The following is a 26,429-nucleotide window of genomic DNA, read 5'->3' as shown; positions in this document are numbered from 1 at the left end:
TGACCAGCTCTACCACACATCTGCTGTGGAAAGTGCCCCTACCGCAGAGAGCTGGAAAATTCAGGACAATAAACATAAGGTTACCAAGAAACCTGTTATCTCTATGTTGCATACCATGAACACTCAGAAATTTATAACAGTAGGGTTTGAACTTAGATCCACCGGCTCCTACACCTAGAGCAGGGGTTCCCATATTTTTTTCTGGCATGACCCCATTTTAATCAAGTCTTTCCTTCCAGGACTCCAGACAGCTGATGGAAGATACCATTTTGTAGAGCAAAATGGCGTCCTCCATACATCATGACCTCACCCACATGAGGTCACTCTGATTGGAGCAAAATGGTGTCCTCTTCACAGTAGGGATTGATGCAACCCTATCTGCCGATGGTGTGACTATTTGTGGGGACACAGTTAGGATCTGAGTCTGTCCAATATAGCACAATGTTTCACATACACACTAGCCAGTTCATAGCAGCTACATTCTTGCAGTTCTTTAGAGCATTCTAATGCAGATTTCCTCAATTACCTGCAGGATCCTGATAACTACAAATCCCTCATTGCAGGATAGCAAATGGTACTTTTTAGAGGTCTCCATTGTATAAAATAGCTTTGCATTTTGAAAATTGCTTGAACATTTTTATTTCATGTGGAACTAAAATCACCTTTAATAGTTCTATTTTACCAGTGATATCCATTTAGATATTATTTCTTTAGTCATCTTTTTTTAAGCTCTTCAACTTAGAAATGCATCAGTGATTATATGTCTTGTCAGGTATTGGAAAACAATTCAGAGTTTGAAATTGCTGTCTCACTGTATTATACTCCATTTAAGACAGTTTCTGCTGAGGAAAATATCTATAGTTTTTACAGTGTGCTAGAACTATATTCTTTAAAAGCTGGATTTTGAACTACTGAGTGAAAATTTTACTATTCATTTCAATTGGAGCAGAAATCAAACCCTAAAACACTTATTTTTACCAAAATATTAGCTAATTGTTACTATCTGCATAAAGGGATAGAATAGATATTTTTCTTCCTTAAAAACATCCAATTATTTTATTTGCAGTAGCACCTCCAGTCTGCAGGCAGGGATGGCTAGACAGCAGCGATAGCCTCACTGTATTAGGCACTGTACACACACACACACCATCAAAATATTGTCTCTGCCCCCAAAAATGTAGAACCCAAGTATAAGATGAGGGAAGGCAAATGGCATAAAAATGAATGGGGGAATCGCAAGGTAACAGATAATAATGATTAACATGATAAGCAGCAGTCACAGCACACTAAGTACTTAGAAAGCCTGCCAAACACTTGACAATGGCTGACAGAGATAAGCAGTAAGGAGAGATTTGAAGGAGTGTTGGCCAATAGGCCAAATTTGTACCTGACATAAGGCCTACTGGTGAACCAAACTCCCAAGATGCCTTAAGAATGCTATTAAACTGTTATAGGATGTGGAAAATCCCAGCTTGCTACAACTTTAAACTTAGTATTATTTGACTGACATAGAACATTCCTTGAAAAACTGCTAACTGCAAAACAAATGGAAATGTATACACAATACACTAATGGTAAAGGTTACAATTAAGCAGCAGATGTGTGATCATGCACTTGGAAATCTATGAAGTGAACTAGAAAAAGTGTGTTTTTAGCCTTATGATGGGAAATTTGAAGTTGTAAATAAGTAGTCTAAGCTACATGCAAACAACTGAATCAGACAACACTGGGATGAGTCTGTCATCTTTGTCATTGGCTGAAAGCTTTGGTTCCAATGACTTGTTATGTACCATCTCAGGTACCAAAGCTTGACTGATGTCTCATTAATTATTAAACAAGAGCAAGCCTAAGTAGATTAGTAACAAAGATTTTATTTCTTATTTTTAGTTTTATGGCTTTTATAAAAGGGACAGCATGGCAGAAATTATTATGTTTATGGAGAAATATTTGACTAATGTACTAAGAAGTGAGAAAAAGGCTGGCATCACTGGCATATGTCAATGACTCAAAAACAAAGGTAGATTAGGACTAAACCACAGAGGGCATTGGTAGAAGACAATTAGTCTGATGTGATAGAAAGAAGGGAGCCAGAGGAGGGATGCAAATGGAGGGATGACATGGTCAGAGCAAGTAACCAGAAAGATTTTTCTTGGCAACAGAATTTCAAACGGATATAAGGATATTAAGATAGTATTAGACAAGGCCAGAAAGAAGGAGCTTGTAATAGTCAATATGCACGATAAAGCGGGCCTCAATGAGAGCGTTAGCTGTGTGGATGGAGAGGAAAAGGCAGAATCTTATAAATGATGTGCAAAAAGAAGCAACAAGTTTTAGACACTGCCTAGATGTGTGGGTCTAGAGAAAGAGTGGATTCAAAGAAGACACTCAGATTACAACCTCAGAGACAACTGTAATGGGGTCCACTGATAGAAGTGGGAAGTAGTTGGGGGACAGGGGAAGATTAAGAGCTAAGTTTTGATCATACCAAGCCTCAACCGATTCTGGTATCTCCTCATGGATGTCCAGCAAAGAAAGGCTGAGATTTTAGTTTGATGGAAGGAGACAAGTTCTGGAGTGGAAAGATAGAGCTATGAATGATCATTGATGATCACTAGTACTTGAAGCTTTGTTTCTGAATGAGATCAAGCAGAGAAAGGGTGTTAAGACAGAGGGTGGTGCTAAAGTCAAGGAGAAAGCCCTGTGGAAACCCCCCTGAAAGATGAAATGAGAATGAGAGGTATCCTCCAAATGAAACACTGAAGGAATTATTGGAGAGGTAGGAGGAAAACAAGGACAGAACAGAATCACAAAAGCTGAGGGAGGGCAAGTTTATGGCAGACAGTGTCAAAGGCAGCCAAGAGGTCTGTTTGGAGCATTAGTTCTAAGATTTGGCCAAGAAGAGGTCATCAGAGACTTCCTTGGTGTGTAGAGGGCAGAAGCCAGATTGGAAAGAGTCAAGGATTAAAAAAAAATAAAATAAAATAAAAAACCAGAAAGGAATCAAGTATTAATTTGTACTACCATACCATCTAGAGCCCTAGTCATGGACCCATTGTGCTAGGTGCTTACAAACAGAACAAAATGATCCATATGCCCAGAGGGCTTACAAGTTAGGTGTAGGACAAGAGACAGATGGATACAGAAAGGGGAGTACAAGAAACAAGTGAGAAGGTTGATAGGCAGCGGTATTGGCACACCAGTGGCTTAACATTGTCAAGGTTTTTGTAGGCATCATGGCAAAGGAGAGTTTTAAGGAGGTATTTGAAGTAAGATAATAAAGCAGCTTTGAAGATGTTTATGAGGAGTTTGTCCCAAGCAGGAGGTGCTTTTAAAAAAAAATTAAAAAGTGGACAAAGGAGGCTGCCATCACCGACCAGTCAGAGGTGGGACTCAACATGTTGACAGTGAATGAGAGATACATAGCGTGGGGACAGTCCATAAAGGCTCCTGAAAGAGAATACAAGCAGCTTCTACTTGATGTGATAGCGGAGGAGGATGTAGAGAGAGGTCTGATAAAGTGACAGGCTAAGGAAACCTTTGCAGCTGCACTCTGAATAGATACGAACAGGGCATGACAGCATTTGTCAAGGCCAGAGAAGAGAATGTTGCTGTAATTGAGATGCGAGATTATGAGAGCCCAGGTGAGAGTTTTAGTTGGGTAGGAAAGGCTATCCGTATCTTAGAGTTATTATGCAGAAAGAATCTGCAATATTTAGATATAGCCTGGATGTGATGACCTAGAGAGAGGTCTGAATGGAAAAGGACACCCAGGTGACAGGCAACATGGTGGTATTATCTGGAGGGATCAATATAGAAGGTGATAGTGGAGAAATTACAAGTTCTGTTTAATCAAAATACTAGTCTATTTAATTAGTATGTCAACTTGTATACCCTTGGCTTGATTCGGGAGATGTTATTGCAGGAAGCATTCCAGCCATATTTCAATGGTGTGGGGCCTGAACAATAACCCTAGATCCTAACCACCCATGGCCTATGCCTTAAAGTCTGTGTTCATTTCAGGACCTGATCTCTAATTTTTGTTTTATCCACTTGCTGGGAAATGAGAAATACAAGCAATATACTGGAATGTCTGCACCTTGTTAACAATATCAGCAATGCAGTTTTATTTTACTGTTTCCAAAACAGAACAATGGAGTCAAATAAAATAACAGCACACCAGTGTCCCTGGCAATGTATTGCCTGGCAGAGTGTCTACATTATTGAGAAAGAAGAATATAGAATGAGCTGAGACTCAACATTCAGTGCCTTATCCCCAGCTGCAGCCTTGGAGTCCACAATGTAAGTTGGGGGTGGGAGAGGGTTTGTAAAAGATAGCTTTAAGGTGCCATTGCAGTTCCCCAGTCACGGACTGGCTGTGGTTGTATACCTAACCCGTCCCCTGGCATAAGTCAGAGCAGTCTGAAGGTGCCAGGATGACAGCCAAGGATTGCTAAAGCACAGGAAATCCTTGGCTATACCCTCTTTCCTCTGCACAAGCCTCCAGCATATAATATCTATAATGGCTAGAAGGAGGACACTCCTTTCAGCCTTGCCAGCTTGAGGTTTATGTTCCCGTCTTCTATTAGTGCTGTTCTTTCCCACCACTATTCATTCTGAATGTTCAGATAGCGGTCTCTTTTTCACCATTGATACTTTTGTAATGTTTTGAACAAATCAAAAGCTCAGTAAGAAGTAATCACAAAACCCTTTGAAGGCCTGTTATTAATATACAGTACTGGGAAACCAGAGACCTGTTACATTGATACTGGTGAAGTCAAGATGTATTAACACTTAATGCATTCAGAATTTGGATGCTCAAAGGGCTGGGGAAAGAAATACAACTTTTTCCTCTATTAAAATACAATTACATTGTTTTTATATTTTAAATTATAGAACTGAATTTAGAGTCAGGTTGGACTTTATGTGCAGACAGATACAAGTAAAAATATACTACTAATCTATAAAAAATCCAAATCATCATCATAATCTCACGAAGTGTAATGCTTTAAGTCATTATCAGAGAATACTTCAGTAACTTTAAGTGTGGGCAAACAGACGTAAGAGGCCCAAAAATTCAACTGAGATCTGAAGATTATTTCTCGAAAGAGAGAATGTGAAAAGTGGATGAACTGAAGGACCAGAGAGAAAAGCTAATGAAATAAATATATTTTACACAGATTATTCACTTGTTCCACCTATATTTTGGGCATCTTTCCATTTCTAACGAAGCACAGACTGCTGTCTTAGTTAGAACTTTTTTTTTTAAATCACCTTTGGAGAGAAGCCAGGATTTTAAGTACTAGAGGAAAATGAATGACAAAGCCAAAGAACATTTTTGAACCCTACCAACTCTCAAACACATTATGAGAGGTTTGCAAAACCTTGAACATCACTAGACTAACCCACTCAGTTTTCATAAGGATCGGGAGGTTATTTGGCACTGGAATACTGTGTCCAGTTCTGTGTCTGCAATTCAAGAAGGATGTAGATAAATTGAAGACGTTCAGAGAAGAGCCACAGGAATGATCGAAGGATTGGAAATCACACCTTATAACAAAAGACTCAAGCTCAATCCGTTTATTTCCAAAGAGGAGTCTAAATCCCAACATGGGAAACAGAAAGTTGATAACAAGAGTGCTCTTCAATCTAGCAGACAAAGGTATAACAAGAGTAAACGGCTGGAAGTTAAAGCTAGAGAGTCTAGAAATATAAAGCACAAATGTTTTCTAAAAAAGGTAGTTAACCATGGGAACAATTTACCAAGGGTTGTGGTGCATTTTCCATCACCGAAGTTTTGTAATCAAGATTGGGTGTTTTTCTAAGAGATATGCTCTAGTTCTAATGGGAATTAATTCAGGGGAGTGTTATGGTCCTTTGTTGTTTAGGAGGTCAGACTAGATGATCACAGTGGTCCATTCTAGCTTTATAATCTATGAATGTAAAATTTGAAAAATGTTAAGTTTTTTTTTTTAGAGCTATACATTTTGTACATTTTGGTTTAAAATATTCTAGTGAGTCATAGCTTCCTTTCATACCACTAACTTTACTAACATGTCAATCGCTAAGAGGTTTCATTCATCCCATGGACTGAATCTGAGTGTGCAAAAGCCAGGGAAAGGGCTAGACAGGTTCAGTATCCACTCCAAAACAGGACCAGCAGGAGACTAGAAGAGTTTCTAAAGATCTCTGCAATACAAGTACCTCAGAGTATTGGGGACGATAATGACTTGCAATGAAGAGTCTAACAGCTTGAACCAAAATTATAAAGAATATTTTCATTTTATTTTATTGTATTTTATAGACACTATGGGCTTAATGTTCTGGTGCCCTCCAGCTGATTTGCACTGCTCTGAATCCTGAAGTACAGGCCACGTTCAGGGAAATGGAGCGTGGTCAGGGGCATCTCCGCATCTAAGTGATTCCAAGCGGTCAAGATGGCCCCAGAAGCCATCCCTGCTGGTCTCCCCATAAGGAGCATTGGCAATACACAAAGCTGGGTTAAAGCTCATTACACGACACTTCAAACTCACACTGAGCAGTGTTCTTCTGGGAGAAGGAGAAAGAATCTGGGCCATTTAATACTTAATTTGTTTTAAAAAACATTTACCAGTACCTAAGAAGGAGACTGCCTAGACACATTTTTAATCTAATGTAATAGTCACCGTAATAGAGACCATCAACAGGAAGGGGATTAACGAGAAAATGGGAATTAGTCCAATTAGATTCTTTAGTATTAGTGCCTAATTATTCTTTAACGCAAGTTGCCCACACTTGCAACACTGAAGGACGCATAAACTTTGCATATTCATTACATGCTGTATCAGAAAGTTGTACAAAACCATAATATTTGCTTAATCTTTTATCTTTATTGAAAGATAAGTAGAAACTGCTTGCTGTTTGAGTTCACCAGAAGTCAATGGCAACAGTCCCATTGACTTCAGTGGGGCCAATATTTCACCCAAAGCATTTGCATTGCGACACTCTGCTAATATGATCCCTGGGTGACGGAAAATAAACAGTTTTCAGCAGAGGACAAAACTATACAGGTAAGATAGTATATTGAAAGTGGCAAAGCCTCAAAATTATTTAACAACTTATTGCCTCAAGAAAAGCAAGATTATTTCCATATCTTCAGTATTCTGGTACAGTAATATATTTTGGTGCGGGGGGGTGGAGGGGATATTGTCAGATGCACAAAGGGGAGTTAGGAGCCCAATAGAGATGAAAGTCTCCCCCTTTACTCATAACAGGATCAGCCACAATCCAATCACCCTCTACTGGCCAGAGGTCACTCCATGGCAACCCATCTCTGTTTTTGCTCTTAGCCGCTCAGTAACTCCACATCACAATCCAAAAAGTAATTAAAACTACTCCCCTTCTGGGATCCAATTTATTTAGTCTTTGCACATTTTAGCCCTCCAGGCACTGTTCTCAGCTCAGTCTCCATCCCCCCATTTTAGTAGGGGCTCCGCAGCCTTCCTTCCCAGAGCAGACTCTCAGTTCACCACCTCTCAGGCTTCAACTGGCTGGAGCTCTGGGCCTTTGGGCTCTGACATCCAAATCTCCCTGCTATCAGGGTCTTCCTCCTGACTTAGCAGACTACTCCCACTCCTACAAGCTGGGGCAGCTCCCCTAGTCTCAGGGCCTTCTCTGGAGAAACCTTTCCATGGTCTCTTCTACTGCTTCCTGAATTTTCCTGTTTCACTGCAGTCGCCTGCTGCCCTTTATAGGATAATCATCTGTCCTCCTCCAGGCCCCATTCAGACTGCTAACTCAGCACAGGTGAGCAGTTCTTTCAGTAATCAGGGTTAACTGTCCTCAGGCCTCTAACTCCTAAAGGGCAAGTCAAATTGTTACCTTATAAAAATAGATAGTCTTTAAAAAAGTGTTTTTAATTCGGCTAAATTCATTTTGATGCATGACGTAATCATAGTATAAAACTAGCAAGTGTAAAGATGTATCTGAATAGTTATCTTCACCTCTGTTTTCTATAAGACTTGCTTTCCACACCCCAAATTCACTGCAACCAAAGATGCACCAGAGTTCTGTTCAGTGCAGCTGGGAAGGGAGACTAAGCTAGCTTTAAGCTCTCCTTTTTCCTAGGGCATCTCATGCTCTTATTCATCAGAACTGCTTTAAGTTAAAACTGGCATGTAACATTGGTTAAACAGCTGATGTGCTGTGACCACTGCTTTTCATGCTGGCCAGTTATAGACTTAGCCCAGGTCTACACCAAGAACGTAGATCGATACAACTACGTCACTCAGGGGTATGAAGAATCCACACCCCTGAGTGACCCAATTACGCTGACCAAACCCTTGCTGTAGACAGTGCTATGCTGACAGGAGGGCTTCTCCTGTTGACAGCTACTTCCTCTTGCAGAAGTGGATTAACTATGCCAATGGGAGAAGCTCTCCCATCAGCATAGTAGCATCTTCCCTGAAGCACTTCAACAGCGCAGCTGCAACGGTGCAGTGTTTTAAGTATAGACCGGCCCATAGACTTAGGACAGAAGGGACCATCATAGTCATCTAGTCTGACCTCCTGCACATTGCAGGCCACAGAACCTCACCCACCCACTCCTGTAAAAGTTCCATAACCTCTGGCTGAGTTACTGAAGTCCTCAAATCATGATTTAAAACAGCAGTTCTCAACAGGGGGTCTGCAGCCCCCTGGGGATCTGCGAACCCTTTCAGGGGTCCACAGGGCCCCACAGCTAAACCTAGAGCCCGATCCCTAGTGCCCTCTGCAGGGCTGAAGCCAGGAGCAGCAGGGCTGAATTCTGAAACCCTGGTGCTCCCCACAGGGCAAAAGCCCTGAGCCCATGGGCAGAGTTGGGGGAATATGGGAGTGTTTGCTCCCCCCAAAACTACAGTGCAAGAGCAGAGTAGTCCTGGGGCAGCTCCACACCGCCCCTCCCCCTCCCCCTCCTTCTCTCCCCAATCCCTGGCCAGCTCGGAGGCAGGAAGCCAGAGCCTGGCAGTGCAGGACAGTTGCTGCTCTGGCTGGTGCCATGGTGCAGGCAGCTATGGCATTCCCTCCTCGTCTCCTGCTGCTGCAGGGGGTTGATGCTGCTCCTAAGCTCCCAACCCCCTTTGCTCACGCATCTGGTAAGAACTGCCTGAGCAGGGGAGCCAGCTACACGGCTGGCAGAGCCCTCGGAGAACAGGGACTGCAGGGGAGCTCTCCAGGCACACAGCCCCTAGCTACCCAGCTCCCTGCACCCTGAACTATTCCTCTGCCCACACACAGCCTCTAGCTACCCCCCTCCCTGCACCCTGAGCTACCCGCTGTGCCCGCCCACAGCCCTTAGCTCCCCACTGCCACACTGGAGCCTATGCATTTATTTGACAAATAAAGCATGCAGACTTTTGCAGAATTTTAAAATATTGTATGCAGAATTTTTTGGCACAGAATGTCCTCAGGAGTAAATTTTGCTCCTTGATAGAAGAGTGAGACACCTGCTGGTCATATGATAATTGCCAGCAGCAAGAGATGATCTGCCCACCTGCCCATGGGAAAAGGTGGGAACAGATTTAGGAAAAGCAGCATTTGAGGATAGAATGTTACTATTCAAATTTATGGGAGGCTGATGCCCTGCCTGGTGCAAGAAGCAAGTCAGTGATTGGCAAACTGAAGCCCTACTTTGAGATATGGCATTCCAGACACTGTATTCACCAATAATGTACCACAATTTGCCTAGGAAAATTTCAAGGAATTTTCATGGCGTTTAATCACCACAGCTTCTCCTCAGCATACCCACACAGTAAGGTAGAATTAGTCTCTTAGCTGTTCCACAAGGTTGTTTCTTCAGGTTCAGATCCCGCATAAGCATTTTTGGCACACAGGAATACCTCATAACAGGGCACCAAAACAGTCCAGCACAGGCGGTGGTGGGATGCACAACCAAAACCCCGCTGCCAATGAGACCTGTTGAAGCCAGAAGGATGAGATACTGCTGAGAGGAGATGGCCATCAACTGGAGAAAGAAGGCACCAGATTACCACAGGTCAGCCAAGAACCTACCGGGCCCAGAGAAAGGCATTGCTGTGAGGATTGAGCCATTAGACAAACAAGGAGGAGTGGACTAGAGGAATCACGAGAGTGCAGAGTCACTCAGATCATACAAGGAGACTATGCAGCTGGGACAAGTCGTCCAAAGGAACAGGAGGCACTTATAAGTCTGCAGACAAAACCCAGAGAGAGAGTCCACAGAGATCATTACAGAATAGAGACAAAACCATCCGGAGGCCAACCCTATAGGGAGGGAGGAGACTCCACAGAGATAGTTTGGTCTCCTCAACAGGCAACGACACTGGGAGTGACTTATCCCTGTCTGAGTCTAGCAAACTTTCTTGAAGACTATGTAACCAGCTGAGTGTGGTAACAATAAGACTTCAACTTGGCTATGTGCTAGCAATCTCTGGCTAAAGGGACACAGGATGGTAGTCAGGATATCTACTATTGGCCTTGCACAAAGAAATTGCTAGTCTTTTGTGACCACTAACATTGAAAATAGTTAATACAGCTACTGGCTCTTCATAACTGCCTAAGAATTTTAAAAACTGTTAAAAAACCCCACTCATTTATTCAGCTCTTCTCCTCCCCACCATATAAAATATGTAAATATAATTCTCAACCATAAAAAGCGCATGCATTTGTTCATTAATGGCAATGAAAGGTTTTTTCTTCAAAGAAAAACAGTACTTTTGACAATTTGGAGATCAAAGGAAATATTTAGTGTGCTGGCTAAATTGTTGGATACTTTGGAGAAGCAATGTATAAGTACAGTACACTTCTTGTGCTCTGACATTCTTGATGTGTTGCACTTGTGCAATTGCAGTTTGAGTCATGCTTGAGCAGAAAACGATTTGTGCAAACAAACAAACAAAAAAGGATTCAATATGCACCAGAGACTAGCTTGAAAACAACTAAATTCTAATCAATGCTGGATGCATATCCAGTTTTCTGAGATTACAGTAAAAGGCTGGCCATATTTTATTTGTGTCTATATTTGAAAACGTATGTTTAATTTTTAAAAGCTATTTAAAGTTGCCTTGTGACACTCATATTGAATCTATTACATATTTCACTTCAAAACCTCATCTCTCCTCAACCCTCTTCAGAGTGCTTGAAGTAGCCCAGCAAAAGGAAAGGAATTTTCTATTTAACTAGAGCACTGACATTCTGTTACACAATTCCATCTTGTCTATTTACCTGCTCTCAAAAAACAGAAGACACTAAACAAAAAATGCTGAATGCATCTGGTCTGCAGTGCCATAGGTGTCTGAATGCATCTGTAGCTTCCCTCTCACTCATCAGAGTAATTGTTGTCATGTTATTCCATTTTTTTGATTAGTCTAGTCCGCCAAGCTCAAAGCTTTTTCTGGCCAAACGTTCTTTTGCTAGTTGTCATGGTGACTGAATTGTTAGAGAGGAGAAAGGCTCTGTTGTCTGTCATTGTTCTGTTGTGGTTTAGGTAATGCAGGAGGCATCACAAGTGAAGTGGATGGGACCTTTTTTGCTCTACATCATTTCAGAGTATTGAAAATCTCACATAAAAAAGGAGCAAATAGGCCCTGACCAAAGAAATAACCAAGTTCTTTTTGAAAGTGCACATTATAAAGAGGTAAAATAGCACTAATGACTGAGTAATCTAAGAAAAAGCTACAGAATATTATATTTATTATTAGAATAATTGCTACAATTTGAATGTTACTATACAATACTGCCCATTTTGCAATTTAGATTGAAGATAGCAAAATGGAAACTGCATAGTTAAAAACTGTTATTTAACCTCTGATTCTATTTAATCTAAACAACCACATAGTAAGGAGTGAGTTTAACATTCTTTAAAATCTCATGTAGGAATATGTTTGGTTATTTTTTTTAATTAGAAATAAATAGTTTATTATATCACTGTTGGAGTATACAATTTATATTTTGCCAAAGAATTTAATTGTAACCATAACTATTAGTTCAGAAATCTTTAAAACCTCACGTGTTAGAGTGTTTACTTTGAAGTTCATCAACTATGCTTATTGTAGGGACAAACAGGAAAATTAGGGGAAAATCCTGAAAAAGTTGTCTTAATAGGTTTACCATATTGAAACGGCTTGACAGACAAGACACTTGCTTTTAAACCATGATTAATAACCATTTTCAATACTGTACTAATTTACACTTTTTAAATGGCCAACAAACCTAACGTAAATCCAAAACTGCAGTGAAACAACAAGCTGCACTTGCTTGCAAATGCACTTTTGAATTAGTCTGCTCAAATTCATGGACTAACAATTAAAGAAGCCATCACGCTATGAATATTATTCTCATTGCTACCTCAGGGAGAGATACCCTTAAGCAGAACCTGTCACTGGGTGTCACCAAAGTTCCATTAAACTACAGGTAGAAGAGCATTTATTGAGCAATAAAATTCTAGAGTCTTAAAGCAGGTAAAAATTTGACCGTTTCAAGTAGTTCACCTCACCTTGTAGAGCCAGATCCTTAGCTGATGTAAACAGGCAGGGATCCATTGTCTTTAATGAAACTACACCCATTTGCACCACCTGCATATAGTCAGAACTTTTGACTTGTTAAAAACTATTCAAATATGAAGGAATGACAATCTTATGGTTAAGTCACTGGACTGGAACTTAGAAGATCTAGGCTCAGTTCGCAGTGCTATCACAGACTTCCTCTGATACCTTTGAGGAAGTTGCATATAGTCTGATCCAATGCCCACTGAAGTCTGACTCCAGTGGGCATTGGATCCAGTCTTACTCTCTGTGCGCAGGTTCCACATCAGTAAAGTGTGGATTATACATAGAATATCAGGGTTGGAAGGGACCTCAGGAGGTCATCTAGTCCAACCCCCTGCTCAAAGCAGGACCAATCCCCAATTTTTGCCCCAGATCCCTAAATGGCCCCCTCAAGGATTGAACTCACAACCCTGGGTTTAGCAGGCCAATGCTCAAACCACTGAGCTATCCCTCCCCCCTTTCTTCCATCCTTTCTTCCACCCTTTTGTTTGAACTGCCTATTTTCAGGGCTGGGATTGTCTCCTTCCACATGTGTACTGTGCCTCCATGCTACTTAATGCAAATAGTAGTAATATCAGAATACTGACACTGTTTGAGGTTTTCGATGCTCAGCACCTCTGAATATTAGAAGTTCCTGGTTGAACCCAAAAATATAAGCAGCCAAAAGTAAGGGACACAAGCTCCACAATTGAGTTGATTCTTTATGAAACGTATTAAAATTCTTGATAATTTTCTTATGAAGTCTAGTATATTCAGCTAGGTGCATACACTAACATGTTAAATATATTCCATTAATATTGTACTTTAATGTTTCTGAGTAATGGAAGAATATTTGCCCTTCCATGTAACTCAAGAGAGTCCAACACTGGAATTTTTAAAAAGAAAAATGGGCTCTGATGTTGCACTCCATAAGTTTTATGGAAATATGCTTATGAGTGTGAATATGATGCAACTGGAATATGCTTTATGCAAGATGTCTCTTGTAAAGGATCATAACAAAGGTTATAACCTACTGAATATATTCCTCCTATTTGTATGTATGTATCATTCTTGTATCAGAAGCTAGAAATATGAAGTATAACTCTGAGGTCCTATTGTAATTATGCAAAGTATTGGCCATTAATGGTGGCTTAGAATCTTGATGGCTCCCATTGACTAGGACAATTGGTTGTGAATGGGTTTATTTACCTGCAAGCCTTCCTGTGTACGTGTAGGCCAGCCCATGGGTAATGAAGAACGAGGTCTCACAGGACATGTGACCATGTCACATGATACTAGAATCCATCTTAAATCTAGTACTTTTTCATTTAGAAGGAGGGGTGGGGACCCAGAGATACAAAAGATTCCTGCTTTGTGCCAAACCTATAAAAGGGGGTGGAACAGAACAAAGGTGGCCAGTCATGAGAAAGCCCCTGCTTAACACCTAAGATGTCTGCTGGAACTAACAAGGCCTGTACCAGGGGAAAGGATTGGGCCCAGACTAGGAAGGAGTCTAGTCTGTGAAAGAAGTTTATTGAAACATCTGAAGGTGAGATATTACCTGTAATCAGTTTCTTAATGTATTAGACTTAGACTTGCATGTTTTTGCTTTATTTTGCTTGGTAACTTACTTTGTCCTGTCTGTTATTACTTGAAACCACTTAAAATCTACTTTTTATACTTAATAAAATCACTTTTGTTTATTAGTAAACCCAGAGTAAGTGATTAATACCTGGGGGAGCAAATAGCTGTGCATCTCTATCAGTGTTATAGAGGGTGGACAATTTATGAGTTTACCCTGTATAAGCTTTGTATAGAGTAAAATGGATTTAGTTGGGGTTTGGATCCCATTGGGAGCTGGGTGTCTGGGTGCTGGAGTCAGGTAAACCTGCTGAGGCGTTTTCAGTTTAGTCTGCACCTTTGGGGGCATGGCCCGGACCCTGAGTCTGTGTTGCAGCAAGCTAGCATGTCTGGCTCAACAAGGCAGGGTTCTGGAAGTCAGGCTGGCAGGAAAATGGGCTCTGAGGTAATTTCAGCGCATCAGATGACAGTCCCAAGGTGGCCTCTGTGACTGAACCCATCACAGGATCTATTCCCAGAGACAAACTTTCAAGTTTACACAGAGTTCTTGACCTGAAGAAGAGCTCTGAGTAAGCTCAAGAGCTTGTCTCTTTCACCAACAGAAGAGGGTCCGATAAAAAACCCACCCTGTCTCTGTAATTGCCTGGGTCCAAAGTGGCTACAGCAACTCTATAAAACCCTATTAAATTACTATACAACTTGGTTGGTTTCACCCCATTAAGTTCTATGGACTTTTCCATGAGGGATAGCAGCAGACATTAAAATATTCCAATCTCTGTTTTCTGAAGTGCTTGGTTGCAAGTTTAATGCCTTACCATTTCTAAAGGATGATTACTGGCATTTGAAAAGGGTACTTACTGCCTAGAACACAGTAAACATGTATTCTGTTTTTCTTTTACACTGTTAAATAGTATAATATATAGCAAAGAGATATACCAAAATAGCAATCAAAACAGATACTTTAAGGAAGAGTACCAGCACATCCTAATTTGTACTTCATTCCGCTCATCAGAAATGCTACTAGGATTCATCATAGTGCTGAATATTCATTCATGTTCCTTGTTATTGGTTCAGTGCAACACCACACTAATAGATTCACACAGGTATTTAAGTAAGGGGGAGGGGTGAAGAGGACACCATCTCCTTTTCTTCTGCTAAAGCAGAAAGCAGCTCCCCCTTCTTTCTCTGGTCCAGGAAAGCAGTGCTCCCTCTTCTCCATGACTGGTGCAGTGAGAGTTTGCCCTCCTTTTTCAGCCTACTTTAACCACTGTGTTCACATTAGTATTAGCTCATTTTAATTCCCCATCTCCAAAAAAGCTTGCCTGCTGCTTTTTAGATCCAGACAAAGCCACTTTCCTTCCATCCTTTCCTTCACATTAAATTGGCAACAGAAAGAAAAGAAAGTGTTTGTTCTACATTCCCCAACAATAAGAAGCATGAGGGAGAGAGAGAGAGAGAGAGATTGAATGGTAACTTCTAAGGCTATATCTTCACTGCAACTGGAGATGTGATTTGCAGTTTATGTAGAATGTACCCATGCTATCTTTAATCTAGTTAGGGTGCTAAAAATAGCACTGAGGACACAGCAGCATGGGCTTCAGTGCAGGTAGCAATGAGAGTACATTCTCAGGGCGGGGGGGGGGGGCACGGGGGCAGGCAGGCAGGGTTGTACAGCCTGTGCCACCGAATCCTCACTGCTATTTTTAGCATACTAGCCTGGGTCCTTTCTGATCCCTCTTCTCCCCTCCCGCCACGCCCTTTAAACTTTCATCTACATAGTAATTTTTTGGATAGGTGGGGTGGTGGGCCCGAGTTTCAGGTTTTGCCCTGTGCGCCCAAAAACCTCTGTGTGGCCCTGCAAATCTTCCCCTAGTTAAGATACTACATGCTAATTGGACTGTGATAATCATGAAATGTATCTTTTAAAAGAAACGGGTGGTATTTTCTGCACTGAGTACAAAGAAGAAGTTTTAATCACTTGGATTGTTTGGCTTGGTATGGTATTCTGTAATGAGGCAGGGTTGCCAACTGGTTGGAGCATGGGATAGAATCCAGGACTCCTGGCACTATTCTGTAACTCTGAAACTGATTATGTGGCCTTGGCCAAGTCCCAAAGGCCAGTCAAACCTTTCAGACTATTTTTGTTTTAATTTACATTTCAGCTCCTAATGAAAGTAATCTGACTTTCAGAGATGCTGAGAACCTGCATCTCATAGATAAGGCCCTCCAAATTCATGGCCATGAAAGACTGAAATCTGATCTTGTGTACTTTTACCCTATACTGTACAGATTTCATGCGGGACACCAGCGTTTCTCAATGTGGGGGTCCTGACCCAAAAGGGAATTGCGGGAGGGGGGGTGGGCACAAGGTCACAGCATTGCCACCCTTACTTCTGCGCTACCTTTCGAACTGGGCACCCAGCAAGCAGCGGCTGCTGGCCAGGCGCCCAGCTCTGAAGGCAGCGTCCCACCAGCAGTGGCACAGAAGCAAGCGTGGCAATACCATACTTTGCCACCCTCACTCCTGCGCTGCTGCCTTCAGAGCTGGGCGGCCAGAGAGTGGGGGCTGCTGACGGAGGGCCCAGCTCTGCAGGCAGCAGCGCAGAAGTAAGGGTGGCAATGCCATACCATGACATCCATACATCTGTGCTGCGGCTGGCGGCAACTCTGCCTTCAGAGCTGGGCTCCCGGCCAGCAGCCACTGCTCTCCAGCTACCCAGCTCTGAAGGCAGAAGCCCCTGCCAGCAACAGCACAGAAGTAAGGGCAGCAGCACTGCACCCGACCCCCACCCCACAAGAACCTTGTGACCCCCACCTCCCACAGCTCCTTTTTGATTCAGGATCCCTACAATTACAACACCATGAAATTTCAGATTTAAATGGCTGAAATCATGACATTTACAATTTTTTAAATCCTATGACCATGAAATGGACCATGAATTTGTTAGGGCCCTACTCATTGACTTCCAAGAAGCCTATGGAGTGCCACCACTGAAACCATTCCTGCAGCACCCAGAGGGCACCCAACACGTAGAAGTAAGTGTCTAGCAAACATCATACAATGACCAACTTTCCACACCAGTTCTCTCTGAACTAAAGCACTGAAGCTGGGATTAAAAGGAAGCTTTTATGAGACTAGGGTTAGAATTTGTATTTTACATGTTAGATATTAGTAAAAGCTTTAGGACTAAACTCAGGTTCAAGTACATTTGTATATAAACTGGCATACAGCAATACATTATGTGGACCTGTTTTCTGATCTGCCTATAACCCCATGCATGGATATCAAAAGGATTATTGATGCCAGACAGTAAGAGTAATCAGTTCTAGACCTAAGGTAGCCAGGTCAGGGAGTGCATGCTCTAAAACACATTGAACATACCACTTCTCCCAGCTGACTCTGCAATTAAGAGCAAACTCCTTGGCTCTCCTGTTGATTGACTCTTTTCCCAGTGAGACTGAAGAGATCAGTAAACTTGAAAGCTGGTCTTTCATCAACAGAAGTTGGTCCAATAAGAGATATTACCTCACCCACCTGGTCTCTTTTCCCAGTTATACATACATGGAAGAAGTGTCCTGAATTTTGTTCTTGAGCTTTACATCACGATCAAAGTATGTCTCTTTCCAGCTGTCACAAAAGTCCCTCATTTACTAGCTCCATATATTTAAATGAAGAAAAGCTTGTAATGACATTCCATAGCCCAATGAACACCTAGAAAACACAGGGCATGATTCTGCTTTCATTTACCCCAGTGTAAGTCAGGAGTTACTCCTCAGAAGTCAGTGGAGTTAAAACTGGTGACAGAATCAAGATCATAGTTTGTAATTTGTATCCTAAATAACATCAGTCGTGTTATCATCACTTTATATGTGCAGCTCACGTATCTCTGCCTTTGTGACTCAGTTGATGCGTATGAATGGGCCAGCTTCCTAACCTGTTTCTAAACACAGTACACAGACCCTGAGTTAGTGTCCAAATTGACCTTTTTGAGCTTTAGTATAATTGGTAACTGGTAATTGGTAACAACAACCTTCAGCCCAAGCTTTCTCTCTGAGCTTGACTATCCCTAGGATTTGTTCTTAAGGACTCCTCTGTCCTATCTCCCTATTAGCCACTCTCTCCTCCCTTATATGATGTGTATCTACCACAATGACTGAGCAGCATGTTAGTTATTCTGTGCAGAGGTCTAACATCTACTTAGCAGGCCAGCAGAGCCCCCACTATCCTGTTACAGCATGCCTTCAATTGGGGGAAATAAAAAGTGCATTATGACTTCTGAAAAATTACTGCTTCTATTTTACCTTCTTTTGCCTCAGCTCAAAAGTACAATGCATAGGTCCACATTGTTGTAATTTCATTATCATGCCTAACAACTGAAGCATCACCTGTGAACCTGAATTTAAATCCTTCAGGCTATCCATGTTTTTCCTCCTTGATGCCCTTAGGTAGCATGAATGACTATAAATGGTAGAAACAAAAGCAAATGTGTGTTAAGACATCAAGAAAAAACTGAATGTGTGTACTTGTCTGTATGAAATATGAACAGAGATAATGTTTAAATCACATGGATCTTTTGGGATAATGGAATTTTTACTTGAAATGGTGTGCTATTCAATACAATAATCACTACTTGCCCTTTTAGTAGGGGGAAGAAAGTATAGCTGACTGGTGATGAATTATAAATTTAAATTGTGCACAAAAAATAATGCATGCAAAAATTAATATCACCACACAACTTGAAATCTTAGCAAATTAAAAGTATGCACACTATTAAGACTTAGAATAAAATTGCAAATTTATAACGTTATAGAATTGTGTGTCACATGGAACAATATAGAGAATGGAACATTGTTAGCTAATCTGCTATAATCTTTTCAGCTAAGAGCAACAGGCAATTGATAAGAAGGGTCAGGCTGGATCAGGATTTGCATAAGAGATGGCTTTAAGGAATGCCTATGTGGTTTAGGAAAGCCTGTTGGTGATTTAGTTTGCTCTTCTGTCTGATTCTGTAGTGAACCAAGGGACCAAGCAATGTGCAGCTGAAGGAGAAATATCTTTTGGGTGAGACATGGTCCAGAGGCCTGGGCCAAAGAACCATTTTAGACATTAGTGATGTAAACTAGTCAGACACCAAGTTAGGTATATAACTCAGCATCCCTGAAATTCCCACCAGAGGTTTGATTGGGTAAGATATTTTCCACATCCAGTCCTAAAGTGTTGCAAAATACTGCTGTGCACTGTTAAATAATTGCCTTCTTTCTCCCAAGCGGTGGCTACAATTTGCTTTCATTGCCACACATTTGTGGCAAATGAAAAATTTTACTATCACTTCCTCCAACTTTTCATAAATACCAGTTGAATCTCACAATTGTGTGTCTATCACTTATTTCTTCTTTTGATACTATCGATTGACGATCTAGTTACAAACAATGGCTGGTATGTGATAAATTAGTCTGAATTCATTCATTATAAATCTTAATAGAGAGGCAAAACTGGTTTTGGAAATGGAAAAAAGCCAAATAAGTAATATTGTACATGTTTGGCTTGCAAAAAACATCTCTTTAAGAAAATATTTCATTGGAAAGTCAGTATCTAATCTACTGAAAGCAATGTAGCAGTTTCAAAGAAATGAGTAAAAGCCTCTGTCTCAGACCTCATTTCATGTTTTTTTGTTTCCAGTGAGCATATTTTAAGGGACTAATCAGCCTTATAAAAAGTACCACTGTTAATCTACTGTTTGTCTTGGTCTCCATTGCAGCTGCTTAAGAGAGAGCAAACAAAACCAGAATTAAGGTCATTCCATTTAAATCCTTCAGAGAGGAAGACAAGAACTAAATTATTGCTGAGAATTACATAGAGGAAAAACCCAGAATAAGATAGCTATTGTTTATTATTTGCCAGACCCAGAGTGGCACTGCATTTACATATTTGTGAAGGGATTACATTAACATTTTATGAGATTAACTGTTAGCATGGGAAGATTCTCTGATATACTGTTGACACCACTTAAAAGTGCATTCCTGTGTTTTCAAAGACCTAACATAGATTGGATATTCCATACAAGCCATATATACTAAACCTGTCAAGCAAATTGGCATTCATGATCATTTGATGCAACTTATTCAGATATGTAATTCAAGCCTAGTAAAATATAAAGGATTTCTAAGCCAATCTAATAGAAGTTGATATACGAGGAAATAGCAAAGCAAATAGCATTATCGGTTTTATATAGTGACATTAAGTCTCATAATATATCACAAGTTTCAATATATTAGAATTAGAGTAAAGATTATATTATGATGGGCAATTTTGCCTGACTGTGCTAAAAATTAAATCTATATCTTCAAATGTATTTAAAGCTAAAACATAGCTATTACAAGGTATCTATTTCATGCTAATAATAAGCAGTCATTTTCTAGTGGTCAGCAAATAGTATAATTACATGAGTAAAGGAACTTTTGGCCATCAAAAAGCCCATAAGGTTTTCCTTCAAACTGTGATATTCACTGGGTGCTATTCTATAAATAAAACATGGTAGCTTTTACTGTAATCTTTAGTGTGAGAACATGCTACCTTTAGAGCCAACAGTAATACCACTTCACGAAGGGGATGCTGTGTGAAGAGAGGATCTTGCGGCTCTCTCCCACTTTAAAATCAAGTACATTGGCTCCACAGTATCTTCAGACCCCAGGAGCCTGCCGGCTGAAAGTGTGAGTCAGCTCCAGAATTCAGATCTCTCAAGTGGTAGAGGTATGTCTCCATTCTGTACCATCACACAAGCTCAGACTTCCTGCAATCATGCTGATAGACTGTCATTCATGAGTAGAGCTGTCACATTACGTTTTGACAAAAAAAAGGGGGAGGAGAGATTTTGTCAATTTTTTGAAGTTTGTTTTCTGATCAGCTCTACAATTAATCACTTTCCTAACGTGTTTGAATCACTCTTAGGAGATTGCACACATTGAAGTATATATTTATAATGTTTACACTACTAATTTGTTTTAGTTAAAACTATGTTGTCTAATGAGATGAAGTAATACAAACTACCATTAAGCTTAAGGTCTCTAGTCTTATGACAAGAATGGCCATACTGGGTCAGACCAAAGGCCCATCTAACCCAGTAGCCAGTGCCAGGTGCCCCAGAGGGAATGAAGAGAACAGGTAATCAAGTGATCCATCCCGTCACTCATTCCCCCCTTCTGGCAAACAGAGGCTAGCATGGGCAGCGGGTATAATAGGCCAGAGAAGGCTAAGCCTTCCCTAACTCAACTGCTGCCAATTCACTGCCCGACACCTGGGACCTGGTGGCCTTGCCCTTTCCCCAAGGCCCCCCACCCACCGCTTGCTGCTGCCTCCACCTAACTTCCTCCACTCCAGTGCCACCCCTTGCTCTCAGGAGGTCCCCACTGGTTTGCTGTGTTCCTCCTTCTCTGAGGTGGGGGAGGTCTGGCAGGAGAATGAGGCAGCAGGCAAGGAGGAGAGCTAGCGGCAGGCAGGGGGCTGGCATCTCTACCAAGCCAGAAGCTTGGCTGGGCACTGGGGCAGGTGCAGCTCAGGAGGGCCGGCAGCTTGGCCGGGCGCTGTGCTGGGGGGGGGGCAGTGGGGCAGCAGCTCAGCTGGATGCTGGGGCCAGCCCAGCGCTGGGGGCGGGAAGCTGGTGGCTCTGCCATGCCAGCACTTGTTGGGGGCAGGCCAGCGTGACTGGGGCCAACAGGCTGGGGATCCTCTGGTTGCAGGGGGGCCTAGTGGACTAGCCTTCCCAAAGTGTGAGTTCACCTGCCGCCCATGGAGACTAGGAACACCATCCCTGCCCACCTTTTTGTAAGTAACAATCAGTATTTTGATTAAAAACACTACAATATAAAAAAGTTAACATGGCACACTAATTGGATTCAAAACTGGTTGATAGGTCTCAAAACAGACTTATGAATGGGGACTCATCGTTGAGCATTTGTGTTTCCAGTGGGGTCCCACAGGGATCAGTTCTTGGCTCTATGCTATTTAATGTTTTTATCAATGACCTGGAAGAAAATGTGGGGGGAAACTGGCTTGGCAGCAGCACTGCTGAGAAGGATCCGGAAGTTGTGGTGGATCACAACCTGAACTTGAGTCAGCAATGCAATGCTGTTGCAAAAAAGCAAATGCAATTTTAGGTAGCATTAAGAGAGGCATAGCATGCAAGTCACAAGGGGTGACAGTACCACTCCACTTGGCTCTGGTCAGGCCTCAGCTGGAGTACTGTGTCCAATTTCGGTCACCAATGTATAAAGAGGATGTAGAGAAACTGGAAAGGATCCAGAGGCAAGTGAGCAAAGGCTGAAGGAACTGGGTATGTTTAGGTTAGAAAAAGAGATGAAGGGGGATATGAGCGCAGTCTTCAGATACTTGAAAGCTGCCATAAAAAAAGATGGAGAAAAGTTGTCCTAGCCTCTGTGGCAAAAGAGCAAGAGGCAATAGATTCAAAATACAGCATAACAGATTTAGATTACATCTCAGGAAAAGCTTCCTTCCTAACTATAAGAACAGTAGGACAATGAAGCAGAATGCCTTGGGAGGTTGTGGAAGCTCCTTCACTGGAGATTTACAAAAGGAGGTTGGATAGCCATCTGTCTTGCACGTTTAGACACAACAAACCCTGCATCTTGTCAGGGGGTAGACTGGATAACCCTTGCAGACCCTTATAACCCTATGATTCTATAAAATCACCACTGATAAAGTTTGCAGAAGACACAAAAATGGGGAGTGGTAAATAAAGAGGTGGCCAGGTCACGGATTCAGATCTATCTGGATCACTTGGTGAACTAGGCTCAAGCATTTTAATATGGCTAAATGTAAGTGTATACATCTAGGAACAAAGAATGTAGGCCATACTTACAGGATGGGGAACTATCCTGGGAAGCAGTGACTGAAAAAGATTTGGGGGTCATGGTGGATAATCAGCTAAACATGAGCTCCCCCAGTGTGATGCTGTGGCCAAAAGAGCTAATGAGATCCTGGAATGCACAAATAGGAAAGTCTCAAGTAGGAGTCGAGAGGTTATTTTACCTCTATGTTTGGTACTGGTGTAACTGCTGCTGGAATACTCTGTCCGGTTCTGGTGCCCACAATTCCAGAAGGATGTTGCTAAACTGGAGAGGGTTCAGAGAAGAGCCACAAGAACGTTAAAGGATTAGAAAACATTCCTTATAGTGATAAGCTAACTAGATTGAGCTCTTTTAGTCTAACAAAGAAAAGCTTAAAGGGTGACTTCATTACAGTCTGCAAGTACCTACATTTTTAATAATGGGCTCTTCAATCTAACACAGAAAGGAACAACAAGATCCAATGGCTGGAAATTAAAGCTAGACAAATTCAGACTGGAAATATGGTGTAATATTTTAATGGTGAGACTAATTAAGGATGGTGGTTGATTCTCCATCACTGACAATTTTAAAATCAAGATTGGATGTTTTTCTAAAAAAATGTGCTAAAAAAAAATTGGGGGGAAGTTCTATGGCCTGTGTTATACAGCAGGTCAGACTAGATAATTCCAAACCCAGAAGGGACCATTGTGATCTACAAACCATTTAATCCAAAATAAAGGCTTGTATTTACAATCTTTAAAATCAGTTTAAATCATTCGATTTTTGGCCCTATCCTTTCAGTTTGTCTCCTGGTCAGGAGCATGTTAGCCACATCCACACTGTCTGGACTAATCTCTGTTATAACCCAGGTTCTGCCAGAAGCAAGTTTAACAACTGTCATTAAACTTCTGTTGGGACCATAAACAAACCACAACTGTCAACCATCAACCAATAGGGGAGGCTTTTGAGGGTAAGGTGCTAGAACTCACAGCAGCTGGACTTAGAGTAGGGAGCTCATTTACAGTTGATAAGAGTAAGGAAGAGGCTTCACTGTAATTGGAAGCCATGTCAATGGTCAGGTAGGCTCTTTAGGATCTCTGGGGAAAAAAAGTTACAGTTTGCACTGTGGTAAAGTTTGTGGGTGGGATTTTTCAGAAGCACTAACCCTATATGTCTATGCTGCAGTTAGACACCCGCAGCTGGCCTGGGCCAGCTGACTCATGCTTGTGGGACTAAGGCTAAGGGGCTATTTAATTGCTGTGTAGACATCTGGGCTTGGACTACAGCATGAGCTCTGGAACCCTCCCACCTTGCAGGGTCCTAGAGCCTGGGCTCCAGCCTGAGTCTGGACATCTACACCACGATTAAACAGCCCCCTAGCCTGAGCCCCACAAGCCCAAGTCAGCTGGCCCGGGCCAGGTGTCTATCTGCAGTGTAGGCATATCCTGCATGGCTTAGGAGGACATGTCAGTCAGTCAGGAGGACATGTCCCAATGACTTAATGGGACTTGAGCCCCTTTATTATTAAGTGCTTTTTAAAATTCCACTAAGCTTTTATTATGTAGCATTTCTGGAGCTTGAGTTAAGCACAAACAGATAAATCAAAATTAAAACAACAAAAGTGTGCATGAAGCTGAAGAAAATGCATAGATGTCTTCCCAGCTTGCACACATCTCTGTATATTCAGTGGAGGACCATCAGATCTTAAAAGATGCAAAATAACTAAGGCACATGGTCCCTGGGATTTAATAAATCTGAATCAAACAGAAGCCACCAAGCAGCAACAAGAGAAGTGTTTCCCCACCCCTACATAATAACCACAAAATGCCAGAATTTGCTTTGTATGTAAAATTTCTCTACAGAATATGCCAGCACTGATAGGCATAAGCCATTTTTATTTTCCCCATACAAAACAGCCATTATTTATCCTACTTAGCACGCTCAGACCTATCCATCTTTCCAGGAACATACCATGCTCTCCTCCCACTACTTTTATGAACTTTCACTAAGGAAAGCAGGACTATTCACAAACCATGATGCTAGGTTCAATAAAACTGAAGGTAACAGTAATTACTGAATCCTTTGGAAAAAGAAAAGGAGTACTTGAGGCACCTTAGAAACTAACAAATTTATTTGAGCATAAGCTTTCGTGAGCTACAGCTCACTTCATCGGATGTATTCAGTGGAAAATACAGTGGGGAGATTTATATACATAGAGAACATGAAACAGTGGGTGTTACCATACACACTGTAACAAGAGTGATCGGGTAAGGTGAGCTATTACCAGCAGGAGAGCGGGGGGCGGGGATGGGAAAAACCTTTTGTAGTGATAATCAAGGCGGACCATTTCCAGCAGTTGACAAGAACGTTTGAGGAACAGTGGGGGATGGGGGGAGGGGAATAAACATGGGGAAATAGTTTTACTTTGTGTAATGACCCATCCACTCCCAGTCTTTATTGAAGCCTAAGTTAATTGTATCCAGTTTGCAAATTAATTCCAATTTAGCAGTCTCTCCTTGGAGTCTGTTTTTGAAGTTTTTTGGTTGAAGAATTGCCACTTTTCGGTCTGTAATCGAGTGACTAAAGAGATTAAAGTGTTCTCCGACTGGTTTTTGAATGTTATAATTTTGACGTCTGATTTGTGTCCATTTATTCTTTTACGTAGAGACTGTCCAGTTTGACCAATGTACCTGGCAGAGGGGCATTGCTGGCACATGATGGCATATATCACATTGGTTGATGTGCAGGTGAACGAGAATCTTAAAACCCTCCTAAAATTATCAGAAAAACAACGTGAAGTTTGCAAAAGAGATATTAGTTTTCTTTTATGTGCTTTTCAAAACACTGCAATACTTATTCAGAATTACCTACATCCAGTCAGTTTGGTTTTACAGTACAAGGCTCTTTCTAATGTGATGTTCTGGAATACTCAAGCAAAAATCTGCCCAGACAATTAACATACAGATAATTTCTGATATCTAGATTAACATGCTGTTGTGGCTACACAAATAATAAATAGCCAGAAATATTTATTTAGATGTATATTCAAATTCCAAAATAATACACCTACCCATATATGCTTTAAGCATCCTTGACATAACTTGAAAATACAGCAAATAATATCTGTTGTTTTAAAACCAAGAGAACTCATGTTTAGTTCTTGACTAAGGATCAAACTCTGCCCTGAATATATTACAAAGCACACATTTACAGAAATTGGAGTTCCCTGTATGTATATGATGGCAGAAATAGACTGACTCTTTAGATCCACAATATTGCAGATTTTTTTGTTTGGTTAATAGTCAATGCACACAGGATTCAGGGGTGGGATGGCATTTATATAAAGTTGATTGTATGCAAGTAAATTAATTTAGATTCCCCAAAGCCAGGAGATTGTTATTTACTCTTTGTATCATTGTTTGCAGTGTTGTTGTAGCCATGTTGGTCCCATGATATTAGAGAGACAACATGAGTGAGGTAATATCT

The sequence above is a fragment of the Lepidochelys kempii genome, chromosome 6 (genome assembly GCF_965140265.1).
Source record: "Lepidochelys kempii isolate rLepKem1 chromosome 6, rLepKem1.hap2, whole genome shotgun sequence".
In the NCBI taxonomy this organism is placed as follows: Eukaryota; Metazoa; Chordata; order Testudines; family Cheloniidae; genus Lepidochelys; species Lepidochelys kempii.
This window is presented reverse-complemented; position numbering follows the sequence as displayed.